Consider the following 13077-nt stretch of genomic DNA (forward strand, 5'->3'; position numbering starts at 1 on the left):
AGCAACAGGCAATAGTTGAGGGCTTCTTAATGACAGAGGGACGGAGGAGAAAGGAAGAAGAGCTGGGGCTCAGTGGAGCGGGAGAGTCCAGAGACAGAGGGGAAGAAGGGCTGCTGTCAAAGGGAGAGGAGGGGCCCTATGTGTTCTCCTTTCCTCATAAGGGAGAGACAAAAAGTGAGAGCCGAAAGGGCATCTCTCAGAACATGGAAGCATGGGGATTGAGATTTAGTTGGGTGAAACAGAATAGACCATTTACATCTATCTGAGGGAAGGGTCCCTTGAAGAAGGTGGTGCATCTGGATCCTATCTCCACAGCTACACCTCTCAAGGGAGACTGGGCTCGACACCCTTGTTGTGAGACTATTCGTGGGGTGAGGAGTCAACCACTGAGGATGTTCTAGTTCAGTGGTTCCTAATCTTAGGTAACTCAGGTCTTCTTGGGCTGCAGTTCCCAGAAGCCTTCACCACCAGCTGTGCCAGCCAGGGTTTCTGGGTGCTGTAGTCCAAGATCACCTGGGTTATACAAGGCTGGGAACTGCAATTCTAGTTTACCTCATTTAGAGTCGTCACTTTGAGTGGGTAGCCCCATATCACCTTTCCCCCCGGTTAGAACCCCTTCATTTGGGAGAGAAGGGCATGTCTTGGGAAGACAACATAAGGACTGGGCACTGTACCCCCCAATTTATTCCATGGTAACACTGGATAGTTGTAGTTCAACATCCAGACAGGTGTACATTGGCCACCCTTTCTTTACAAATACAGTATGGTGCCAATATTTTGAAAGGCAAGGCATGCCCAAGGCAAAATGGGACACCTTTCCTGGTCACTCCATTCTCTCCATCTGGACTGAGGTCCAAGAGACGATGGCAAAGGATTAACTGTCCAGAGGACCAAAAAACACAATTTGGAAGGAGGGAGACACTGCAGGCCACTGTTGCTCATTGCAGGGTATATCTCTTAAAAGGTATCAGGCTTGGCTTCCAGTTTCTTATATTTTGTGACACTGGGGTCAAAATGAAATTCGTTTAGTCGTGTCCGACTCTTCGTGACCCCATGGACCAGAGCACGCCAGGCCCTCCTGTCTTCCACTGCCTCACGGAGTTGTGTCAAATTCATTCTGGTAACTTCGATGACATTGTCCAACCATCTCATCCTCAAAATGAAATACTGTAGCTTAAAGTCCTGGTTTTAGAACATGATCTAACCCTCCTCTTTTGATGGTGTGGTGAAGATGAGGAAAAATTCCCTCCCCATTCTCCTCGATGTCCATTTGCATTTTGTCTCCAGTTCTACATGTTGGACAAAATCCATCCATTTATGGGACGGTTAGAGATATGATCATCTCTGAATGATTGGTCACAAGGAAACCCTCAGATTATTGCAATAAAGGTGTGGTGCAATAAGCTACTAGGCTACCAAATATAGCTGCATAAATCAGGTTGTAAAACAGGGATAGAATAGGAATATGGGACCGGTATCAAGAAATTTCACACAGAATTATAAGGAGTTGCAGATCTCAGAAATAACCATCAGAGCTACAAAAACAGCAGTATTAGGAACAGTGTACACACTGCATTGATATTTAACAAATACTTTGTGGGGGGTTTTCTTGGTTAAAACCTATATTTGTTATATCAGATATAACACGCCCACCTCAGCAAGTGCACACAGTGGGCGTGTCACGCTTGCAGAGGGGTGTATGACACCCACCCATGAGCACAGCACGCCCACCCACAAGCGTGGGGCAGGCCACACACAGAGCCCGTACCCCCAACTGGTCCGTGGTGCCAAAAAGGTTGGGGACCGTTGTGTTATATAATACCAATGTTTTTTATAATTTCAATTTGTGCCTAGTATTTTTGAATAATAATAATGGGAAAAATCATTTGTTATACAGGGATGAGATAACAATTATAAATACTTGCTGTATGATTATTCAAAAACACAAGGCACAGTCAATCAAAATTATAAAAACTTTGACTGGTATTATAGAACATATATTGGGAAGAGCATGCATACTGCACTGATATTTAACATACCGTATTTGCCGGCGAATAAGATGACTGGGTGTATAAGACGACCCCAACATTTCCACTCAAAATATAGAGTTTGTGTGTGTGTGTATATATATATATATATATATATATATATATATATATATATATATATATATATATATATATACAGCTATGTCTATCCCAACTGAAGTGCACCCGGAGTATAAGACGATCCCCCACTTGGAGGCATGTTTTTCAGGGCAAAAAAGTAGTCTTATATGCCAGCAAATAGGGTATTTTGTCAAGGCTTTGATATTGTCATGAAATCAGAATTTATTAACGCAAATAGATATGGGAGGAAGTCAACCATAACGGGTGCAACTAATCAAGAAAAGTATAGAGTCATGCTGTATAAGCAGATGATGTAAGATGTAAAAAGCTGGTGTAATGTAATGTCATTGGCTGTTGTGAAAATACGTAAGTATGAAGACATGTATAATCTGGTTCTATTTGAGGGTCTATGCTATCCTGAACTCAACTGCTCTGAGAGCTCATTTTACTCAGAGGCAGAGATGCTGGCAGTTTGTATACAGTGGTGCCTCGTATAACGAGTGCACCGTTGAACTATGAATCTGCATTGCGATGCGGATTTCCCCATCGCTAATGCGAGGGCATGCTCGCATTACAATGGGGGAACAGCTGTTCAGCGGTTCCAAATGGCCGCCAGAACACAAAAAATGGCCACCGGTACACCCAAGATGGCCACCGGAACACAAAAAATGGGCACCGGTACACCCAAGATGGCTGCCGGAACAAGGGAAAACATTGGAGAACGGTGAGTTTTGGGCCCATTTGGAACGCATTAAACTTTGTTTAATGAGTTCCAATGGGTTTTTTGGATCCATTTTACGATGTTTTCCCATAGTGAAATATGCGGGGCACCACTGTATTTGTAAATAGACTGGTGATGGGAACTATGTTGTCTGAGTCTTATTTCTTCTAGAACTGGAGAACTTGGGAACACGTTGCAATTCCTGACAAATTTTTGGCCAAAACTTATATGTGTTATATAATACCGGTCAGTGTTTTTATAGTTTTGATTGACTGTGCCTATTGTTTTTATAATAATTATTGCTGTTGTTATTCAAACACATCCGGCATAGGCAACCAATATTGGCACAGTATTTATTTATTTATTGTATTTATACCCCGCCTATCTAGTCATTTCGACCACTCTAGGCGGCTTACAAGATACTGTAAAGGATAACAGTATGTATGCTGTTCCTAATATTGGCATTTTTTGTAGCTCTGATGGTGAGATTTCTGAGATCTGTAACCTGCAACTACTTATAGTACTGAGTGAATAATAATAATAATAATAATAATAATAATAATAATAATAATAATAATAATAATAATAATAATAATAATAAACTATTGCTCTTGCTCTTATTACTGCTATTGCTACTATTACTAGTATTACTACTACTCTTCTTCTTCTTCTTCTTCTTCTTCTTCTTCTTCTTCTTCTTCTTCTTATTATTATTATTATTATTATTATTATTATTATTATTATTATTATTATTTATTACCCTCACATAAAATTCTTGGTCACCAAGACTTGTAAATCCATATGAAAAATTTTGCATATGTAACAAAGAGTCATGTGTTCACAATTGATAAGTGGCTGGAAAACCAGTGGACACAGAAATCAGACAGCACGTATAACCTCGGAGTCTGATTTGGGAACTGACTGGCCAATGGGACAGCTTGTGAACCTCACCAGCTGTGAAAGCATTTCAGCCCAATCATAATTTCTTATTCTAATTAAAATATGGTTAGCTTGCTGATGATGAGCATGTGGACAGAACAGTATTTAGCTTACCTGCATGGCTGAAATGCCCTGTAACAGCAAATTCTGGCAATGAGCTAAATAAGGCATTAAGCCAAATCAGAAGTCAACCTCTTAAATTTGGTGCTGACTTTCTTCTTTGGTCAACATTTATTTGAGAGAATGAAGTTTTTTTTGGCTGTGTTTGTAGCAGCTAGATTAGAAGAGGCTACAAATTGGAAAGCTATGGAATGTCTAAAATCATGTTTGTGGCTAGATATAATTTAAATAAAAGACAAAATTTTTGAAAGTATTTCCTAGGAATAGTAACACACAAACTTAGAAACGTACAGTGGACCCTCAACTTACAGACTTTTCAAGTTACAGACTTCTCTGGCCGCAAATTTTTTTGTTCGACTTGCAGCCTGAGAATCAGACCAGAAAAAAATCAAAATGGAACCAAAATGTAACAAAAACAGCCGGTTACGGGATTAATCGGTTTTCAATGCATTTTAGGTCAATGGAGATTCAACCTACAGACTTTTCGACCTGCAGCCACCATTCCAATACGGATTAATTCCATAAGTAGAGGGTCCAGTGTAAAATAATGAAGCTTGGAAGGGGCCTATAAGGTCATCACGTCCAACCAAATTATGGAGGGAATGGATGAAGTGGATAGAGGGAAGCTCTTTTACCTCTCATGAAATACCCAAACCAGAGGACATCCACTCCAGTGGAGTGTTGGGAGAGTGAGAACAGACCAAAGATAAACTTTCTTTACCGAGCGTGTTATTAGTCTGTGGAACTCCTTGCCACAGGATGTGGTGATCGCATCTGGCCTAGACGCCTTGAAAAAGGGATTGGACAGATTTCTGAAGGAAAAGTCAATCACAGGTTAGAAGCCATGCTGGGGATGTATAATCTCCAGGCTTAGAAGGAAGGTACCTCCAAATGCCAGATGCAGGGGAGTGGGATCAAGAAACGGTTATATCTACTTGTCTTGTGTGCTCCCAGAGGCATCTCGTGGGGCCACTGTGAGCTACGGGAAGCTGGACTAGATGGGCCCTTGGCCTGATCCAGCAGGGTTCTTTTTGTGTTCTCCCTGCTCAGTACAGGAATCCAAATAAAAACAGATCTGACAGATGGTTGTCCAACTTTCTCTTGAATACCTCTAGCATTGGAGTGCTCACCACCTCCCAAGGTCATTGGTTCCATTGTCCATTGCTCTAACAGTTAAGAAGTTTTCCCCGATATTCAGCTGAAATCTCGCTTCCTGTAACTCAAATCCCTTATTACATATCATGCACTTTGGGATGATTGACAAAGATCCTGCCCCTCCTCTGGATGACTATAGCATAGGCATCCTTCAGTTTCAAGAGACTATGGTAACATGATCTGAATCGAGGAGTGTCCTCTCCAGAGCATGAAGCCTGGGTAAAGTAATATGGAGGATAGGCTGTTACCCAAGCAGCAAATCCCCCCTCTCCACATCACTGAAATAGTCCAATGGAAATGTGTGTGTGTTTAGTCGTTTAGTCGTGTCCGACTCTTCGTGACCCCATGGACCAGAGCACGCCAGGCCCTCCTGTCTTCTACTGCCTCCCGGAGTTGTGTCAGGTTCATGTTGGTTGCTTCGCAGACACTGTCCAGCCATCTCATCCTTGGTCGTCCCCTTCTCCTCTTGCCATCACACCTTCCTAACATCAAGGTTTTTTCCAAGGACTCTTTTCTTCTCATGAGATGGCCAAAGTACTGGAGCCTCAGCTTCAGGATCTGTCCTTCAAGTGAGCATTCAGGGTTGATTTCCTTTAGAACTGATAGGTTTGTTCTCCTTGCAGTCCAGGGGATTCTCAAGAGCCTCCTCCAGCACCACAATTCAAAGGCATCAATTCTTCGGCGGTCTGCTTTCTTTATGGTCCAGCTCTCACTTCCATACATCACGACAGGAAAAACCATAGCTTTGACTATTCGGACTTTTGTTGGCAAGGTGATGTCTCTGCTTTTCAAGATGCTGTCAAGATTTGTCATCGCTTTCCTCCCAAGAAGAAGGCGCCTTTTAATTTCAGGGCTGCTGTCTCCATCTGAAGTAATCATGGAGCCCAGGAAGATAAAATTTGACCCTGCCTCCATATCTTCCCCTTCTATTTCCCAGGAGGTGATGGGACCAGTGGCCATGATCTTAGTTTTTTTGATGTTGAGTTTCAGACCGTTTTTTGCACTCTCCTCTTTCACTCTCATTACAAGGTTCTTTAATTCCTCCTCACTTTCTGCCATCAGAGTGGTATCATCTGCATATCGGAGGTTGCTGATATTTCTTCCGGCAATCTTAATTCCGGCTTGGGTTTCTTCCAGTCCAGCCTTCCGCATGATGTATTCTGCATATAAGTTAAATAAGCTGGGGGACAATATACAGCCTTGCCGTACTCCTTTCCCAATTTTGAACCACTCAGTTGTTCCATGACCAGTTCTAACTGTTGCTTCCTGTCCCACATATAGGTTTCTCAGGAGACAGATAAAGTGGTCAGGCACTCCCATTTCTTTAAGAACTTGCCAGAGTTTGCTGTGGTCCACACAGTCAAAGGCTTTCGCATAGTCAATGAAGCAGAAGTAGATATTTTTCTGGAACTCTCTGGCTTTCTCCATAATCCAGCGCAAGTTAGCAATTTGGTCTCGAGTTCCTCTGCCTCTTCGGAATCCAGCTTGTACTTCTGGGAGTTCTCGGTCCACATACTGCTGAAGCCTACCTTGGAGGATTTTGAGTCCAATGGAAAAGCAAGAGCCAATACAACTGTTTCCAGTAACGTCGCAGGAGTTGGCAGAACGAAACGAACTGCCTTCAGGACTCCATCTCCGGATTTTGCCTCGAGCTTAACTCCTGAAGCTTTTTCCATCAGTGGATATAGCCACAGGGCAGTGGAGGTTTGAAATCAGAGTTTTCCTTCTCCTAGACGGGCTGCCTTCCATGGCTGACGATCCCCACCTACCCAGCCTGCTCTTAAATGGTGCAGAAGTATGATCCGACCCTTAAAACTTTCCTACCTCCCAGGTGTATGCAAATCTAACTGGCTTTCCTATTTACCATATTGGGACCAGAGATAGAATCAGAGAATTTGAGAATTTAAAATCCCTGGACACACTCATTTAAAGCAGAAAGTCCCACCCCTAGGCCCCACCCCCCCGAGGCCATGCAGTGGGGGAGACCAAAAGAAAGCCCAGGAAAAAAACTCCTCCTTCCTGTAAGAGCATCAGTTAGCCTGTCCAATATATCTACACAGCAGGTAAGAAAATCAGCCCTATTCAAACATTATGGTACAATGCACTATGAACATACTTAAGACAGGGGATGCAACCCCACCCCTTACGTTACTGCAGTCATCAAAAGTCACAGCATGAAGAGCAGAACAGTGCTTCTCGCATGTATGTATGTATGTATGTATGTATGTATGTATGTATGTATGTATGTATGTATGTATGTATGTATGTATGTATGTATGTATTTATTTATTTATTTATTTATTTATTTATTTATTTATTTATTTATTTATTTAATTTATACCCCGCCTATCTGGTCAAAACGACTACTCTAGGCGGCTTCCAGACAGGTAAAATACATCAACATATACATATAGCAAGATAAAAGTATCCAAAAGTAAACAATAAACAATGAACAATAAGCAAAAAAAGTAAGCAGAATTCTTCAAGATGGCAAAATGGGAAAGAGTAAATAAATAAATAAAGATTAAGTATTATCTGGAGGGAAGGCATGCTTAAACATCCATGTTTTTAGTTGGGTCTTGAAAATACTCAGCGAGAAGCAAATGGCATTAATCTTCTTGGATGCCCAAAAAGCCTTTGATAATGTGAACTGGCAATTTATGATACAGCAAATGAAAGCTATGGATTTCGGCAAAAATTTTACAAATGTAATTGAGACAATCTACAATGAACAAATAGCTAAAGTAATTGTAAATGGTGAACTGACGGATAATATTAATATAAAAAAAGGCACAAGACAAGGATGTCCGCCCTCTCCATTGCTATTTATATTAACTCTGGAGGTATTAAATAAGAATGTGAGGAACGACCCAGAGATTAAAGGTACCAAAATAAAAGACGAGAGCTACAAACTACAAGCATTTGCAGACGACGTGGTGTTTATATTGGAAGACCCACTGGAAACAACATTGATACTACTGTACAAAATTGAAGAATTCGGGAAAGTAGCAGGATTGAAGATAAATAAAGAAAAAACTAAAGCTATAGTGAAAAACTTAACAGCCAAGCAAAAAAATCAACTCTGCTTTTTGGTTATTTTAACAAGCCATGTACGTATTTTGTTCCAATTTTTTGGAACATGTCAGATTTACAAATAGTTGAAAGATGTCAGATTTACAAATAGTTGAAAAAGTTAAGTACCTTGGAATATATTTAACTGCTAGATGTGTAACTATAAAAGAAGATAATTATATGAAACTACTTAACCAAATAAAAATAGACCTAGAAAAATGGAAAAACCTACAACTATCACCATTAGGAAGAATTGCAACAATCAAAATGAACATTTTGCCAAAGCTACTTTTTTTGTTCCAAACAGTGCCAGTGAAAATAGAGAAGAAATATTTTGATGATCTAAACAAAGTGATATTACAATATATTTGGCAAGGGAAGAAAGCCAGAATCAAACTAAAAATGCTCCAAGAATCCAAGGAAAACGGAGGATTTGGTTTACCAGACTGGACCTTATATTACCAATCATCTGTTCTAACTTGGCTGAAAAAATGGATTAGCCTGAAAAACAAAAGACTTTTGTATTTATAAGGACATGATTTACAGTTGGGTTGGCATGCCTTTTTATGGTATCAAAAAGCCAAAACTCATAGGTATTTTCAAAACCATTATATTAGAAATTCTCTGTATATAATATGGGAAACAAGAAAAATGAAAATGTACACGAAAATACCAGGATGGGTTTCACCCATAGAAGCATTTGTTCATCCCAACCTTTTGAATGTTAGAAAAATTTTGACTTGCACAGATATTTTAGACATAGATAGGAGATTAAAGCCAAAACAAGATCTTATAGACCAGGGGTTAGATGCATTGTGGTGGTCTATAATGCAAATACAATCAAGATATGAACGGGACCTAAAAATGTATGATTTTTATAAAGAACAGACAACTTTTGACCAAATAATGTTAACATCAGATGATAAATTAATTAGGAAAATACATAAATTCCTTTTAAATTGGAAAATGGAGGACGAACAGGTCAAAGAAACGATGGTTCAATGGGCAAAAATTTTGGGTACAATATTGACTTAGAAAAATGGCAAAAGCTGTGGTCTAGAAACTATAAGATGACAATGGCAACATCTTATAAAGAGAATCTATATAAAATGTTTTATAGATGGCATTTACCTTCTGATAGATTGGCTAAGATGTATCCTAATACATCTTAGCCAATCTATCAAGTAAGTGTTGGATCTATCAAGTAAGCCAATCTATCAAGTAAGTGTTGGTCAAGTAAATGTTGGAAATGTCATAAAAAAACTGGAACCTATTATCACCTCTGGTAGACTTGTGATAAAGCAAAAAAAAAATTGGAACAAAATACGTACATGGCTTGTTAAAATAACCAAAAAGCATGTAGATTTTAGGCCAGAGCTCTTTCTGTTAGGTATAATACCAGAAAGTGTTGATAGACAAAATGTGTATTTAATACTGCATATTCTAACAGCTGCGAGGATTATTTATGCACAGTACTGGAAAAATGAAGGAACTCCTACGGATCAAGAAATAATTAAAAAGATATTGGACTGCGCCGAAATGGACAGACTAACACTGAAAATCAAAGGAAAAGAAGATACAAAATATTATCAAACATGGGACTTATTCTATCAATGGTTAGAAGGATGTTGTATAGATTAGGAGCATAATGTGTGTAGTAGTTGTCTTACAAATGATTATAAGCTGTACCCTGGTGGCATGATGTTAAATCAGTATGGATGGATTTACAGTGGGGTCTTGACTTAAGAACGGCTTGAGTTAAGAACATTTTGACTTAAGAACCACTCTCATAGGAAAATATTGACTTGACTTACATACTTAGATTTGAGTTAAGAACTGAAAAAAAACCACGTGGGAGGCAGGGAAAGTGCAAAATTTGAACTTTCAGTTAACTGTTGGCCAGTGAAAAGGGTGCCTGTCTGCTTCCTCACTCTTCCCAGCGTTTAGAGAGTGGATTGGGAGACAGTCTTCGGACTGCCTGGTACTGTACTGCCTGGACTGTATTTTCCCTGCCTTCCCTGAACCTTTCTTGACCTAAGAAAAAAAAGAAACAAAATATCCCCCTCTAGTGGTCGAAGGCAGAATAGCAGCTTCCCATTAGTTTCTATGGACGGAAAAGAGCAGATACGGATCAAATGGTTTTCAATGCATTCCTATGGGAAATGCAGATTTGACCTGAGAACTTTTTGACTTGAGAACCGCCTTCCAATACGGATCAAGTTCTCAAGTCAAGACCCCACTGTATATAATAAAAATAAATAAAAAAAAAGAAAATACTCAGCGACGGTGCCGCACGAATCTCTGGAAGGAGATTGTTCCAGAGGAGAGGAGCCACCGCCGAGAAGGCCCGATTTCTTGTTTTTTCCTTTTGGGCCTCCCTCAGCATCAGGCTCCTCAGCCTCACATCCTGACTCGATCAAATGATACAGGTAGATTTTGGCGGGAAAAGGTGTTCTGTCAAATAACGAGGTCCTAAACTCTTTAGGGCTTTCTACATAAGCATCAACACTTTGAAGTCAATGCGGAACCGAATGGGCAGCCAATGCAATGTGGCCAGAGTGGGTGTGATATGTTGGTATTTTCTCACTCCACTAAGGAGTCTGGCCGCCGCATTCTGCACCACTTGGAGTTTCCGCATCAACCTCAAAGGTAGCCCCACACAGAGGGCACTACAGTAGTCTAATCTTTTTTTAACATTTTATTAGTTTTTCAATCTATCTACATTGGTTTGTGCTTGTCAAACATCGTGTTACATGCTTTGCTTACAATTATTTGGTTTTTACATCTCAGTGCCTTCCCGGTTGTCCCCCCAAATTCCAAACATCTTTCAAACATTCAAACCATTCATGTACATATTTTAGTATATAATATGACTACTATCATAATATTACTCTCATATTGTACAATATTTTCAAGGTCTTCTAATAACATTCTTATTGAAAGTGGTTCCAGATCCATGACCCAGCTTTATATCTAGTTTAGTTTACCTAAAATGAAAAACCACCATATTACATCTTTACCCTGATTAGGGCTCCCTTATTTCAATTTAATTATCTTTTTTAATATAAAGGATATACCCTTTTACAATTCCCGGTGTTAAATATATACATATTTTTCAATATTAAGGGGCCCCTTCTTGTTTTCCCCTTTTCCATCTTTCTAAGTAATTCCCTCTCTGGTTTCTCTTTTTTCACTTTGTATTTCTGTGTCTCTAAGCATTCCGCCATCTTTCATGTCCTCTGAAGCCATTTTGTACATCTGTTTTATGTCCACTAACTCTTTTTGTACTTGGTCTATCTTCAATGGATCTTCCAGGCTTTTTTGGTTAATTTTGCTGATTTTGTCCCTTTGTTTTCCCTTAGTACTCTCCTCTGATCCAAGACTTCTCTTAGGTTAATTTCCTCCAGCTCCTGTTTTGATTGGCATACATCATCTGGAACACTTTCATTTCCTTCTTAATTGTTCCCTGTCGCTTGCTGACTATAATTCTTCAGATGTTGATTGAATGATGTTGCCTCTTGATAATGGGATCTCACTATTTCTAGTATTGTTTGAAGGGTAGATTTTGTTTCATCCCAGAATTGTCCTTGTTGTGCCATTCTGTTCCAGCTGCCTAGGTGCTTAAGCCAAGATTCGAAGTCCCCAAGTCTCACAGTCCAGATCGATGATTGTATCTGTATCCTAATTGATCCCTGGCAAATTGATGAGGGCTAAACAGATATTCCAAGGTTCCAGAGTCATTTCAAAAAGTCTGCTTTGGCTAAATAGGCCTGAACCAAATTTGAACTCCCAAAGTACCAGGGCAGAATGTAATGTTTGTATCTGCGGCCTGATGGCCTAATTCCACAGGTTTACGAATTCCCAAGGCACAGTTTTTTAAAGGTCCACTTTAGGGTTAATTTATCCAGCCAGGCATAAAAAAAAATTAAAAAGAAATAAACAGATTTCCAGCCTTTAAGCAACAGTAGCGTACTCAAAGTCACTTTTCCTGGGCTTTATGCCAAAAAACTTCAAGTAGCCAAAACAAAGTCCAGATTTATCAAGTATAACTTACGAAAAAGTTTCTTAAGCTTTATAACACCAAATTATAATATTCTTGAAGTATATTTTAAATGTATTTGAATAAATTGAATGAATAGTAAATGTTCCATTAATCTTTAAATTATTTTCTTTCCATCAGCTATCCCTCTCTCCAGATTTTTTGCTGCTTTAAAATTACTGAGATTGATAGCAGGTTCTTTTTTCTGTATATAGGGATTGTCTTCTCCAGGAGTAATCATAAGCAATTAGTTGTAAAAAATATCTCTCACCTGATACTAAGTGATGCTGAACAGCTGATTGTTGCTTCTCTTATTTGCCGGCTGCCGACGACTTGCAAGCAGAGAACTGCTTGTTTCTGCCCGTTGGCTGATTAGGGAGTTTCCTGGATCAAACGGGGGTGACCGCCGTCCCCCCCATGATCAACAGGCATCCCCCCCCAGTTCCGACACCCTGGGGTGTCCCAAACAGGTCAGAATTCAGCCCAGGGGACAAAGCTCTGTCCTGCTGCTGTCTCGTCGCAACGTCAAGCTGGAAGTCTGCAGTAATCTAATCTAGAGATCAAAAATGCATGCACCAAGGTGGTGAGCACCCCAACATCGAGATAGGGTTGCAGCTGGGCTATCCGCCAAAGGTGAAAAAAGGCGGCGCGGACCACCAATGCCACCTGAGTCTCCATGGTGAGTGTTGGGTCCAGATGGATCCCCAGACTGTGGACCCCACTCTTGGCGGCAAAAGTTTCCCAAAGCACCTACTGTAGGGGAACCCCCCTCAGAACCTCCGTCTTGTCCGGGTTCAGCCTCAGCCCATTTTCCTGCATCTATTGCAGTACAGCCTCCAGACAGCGCTGAAGGGACAGAATGGCATCTCCTGCAGTTGGTGAAAAGGAGATGAAGAGCTGGGTGTCATCAACATATTGATGAC

Source organism: Pogona vitticeps, chromosome 2, assembly GCF_051106095.1.
Source record: "Pogona vitticeps strain Pit_001003342236 chromosome 2, PviZW2.1, whole genome shotgun sequence".
NCBI lineage: Eukaryota > Metazoa > Chordata > Lepidosauria > Squamata > Agamidae > Pogona > Pogona vitticeps.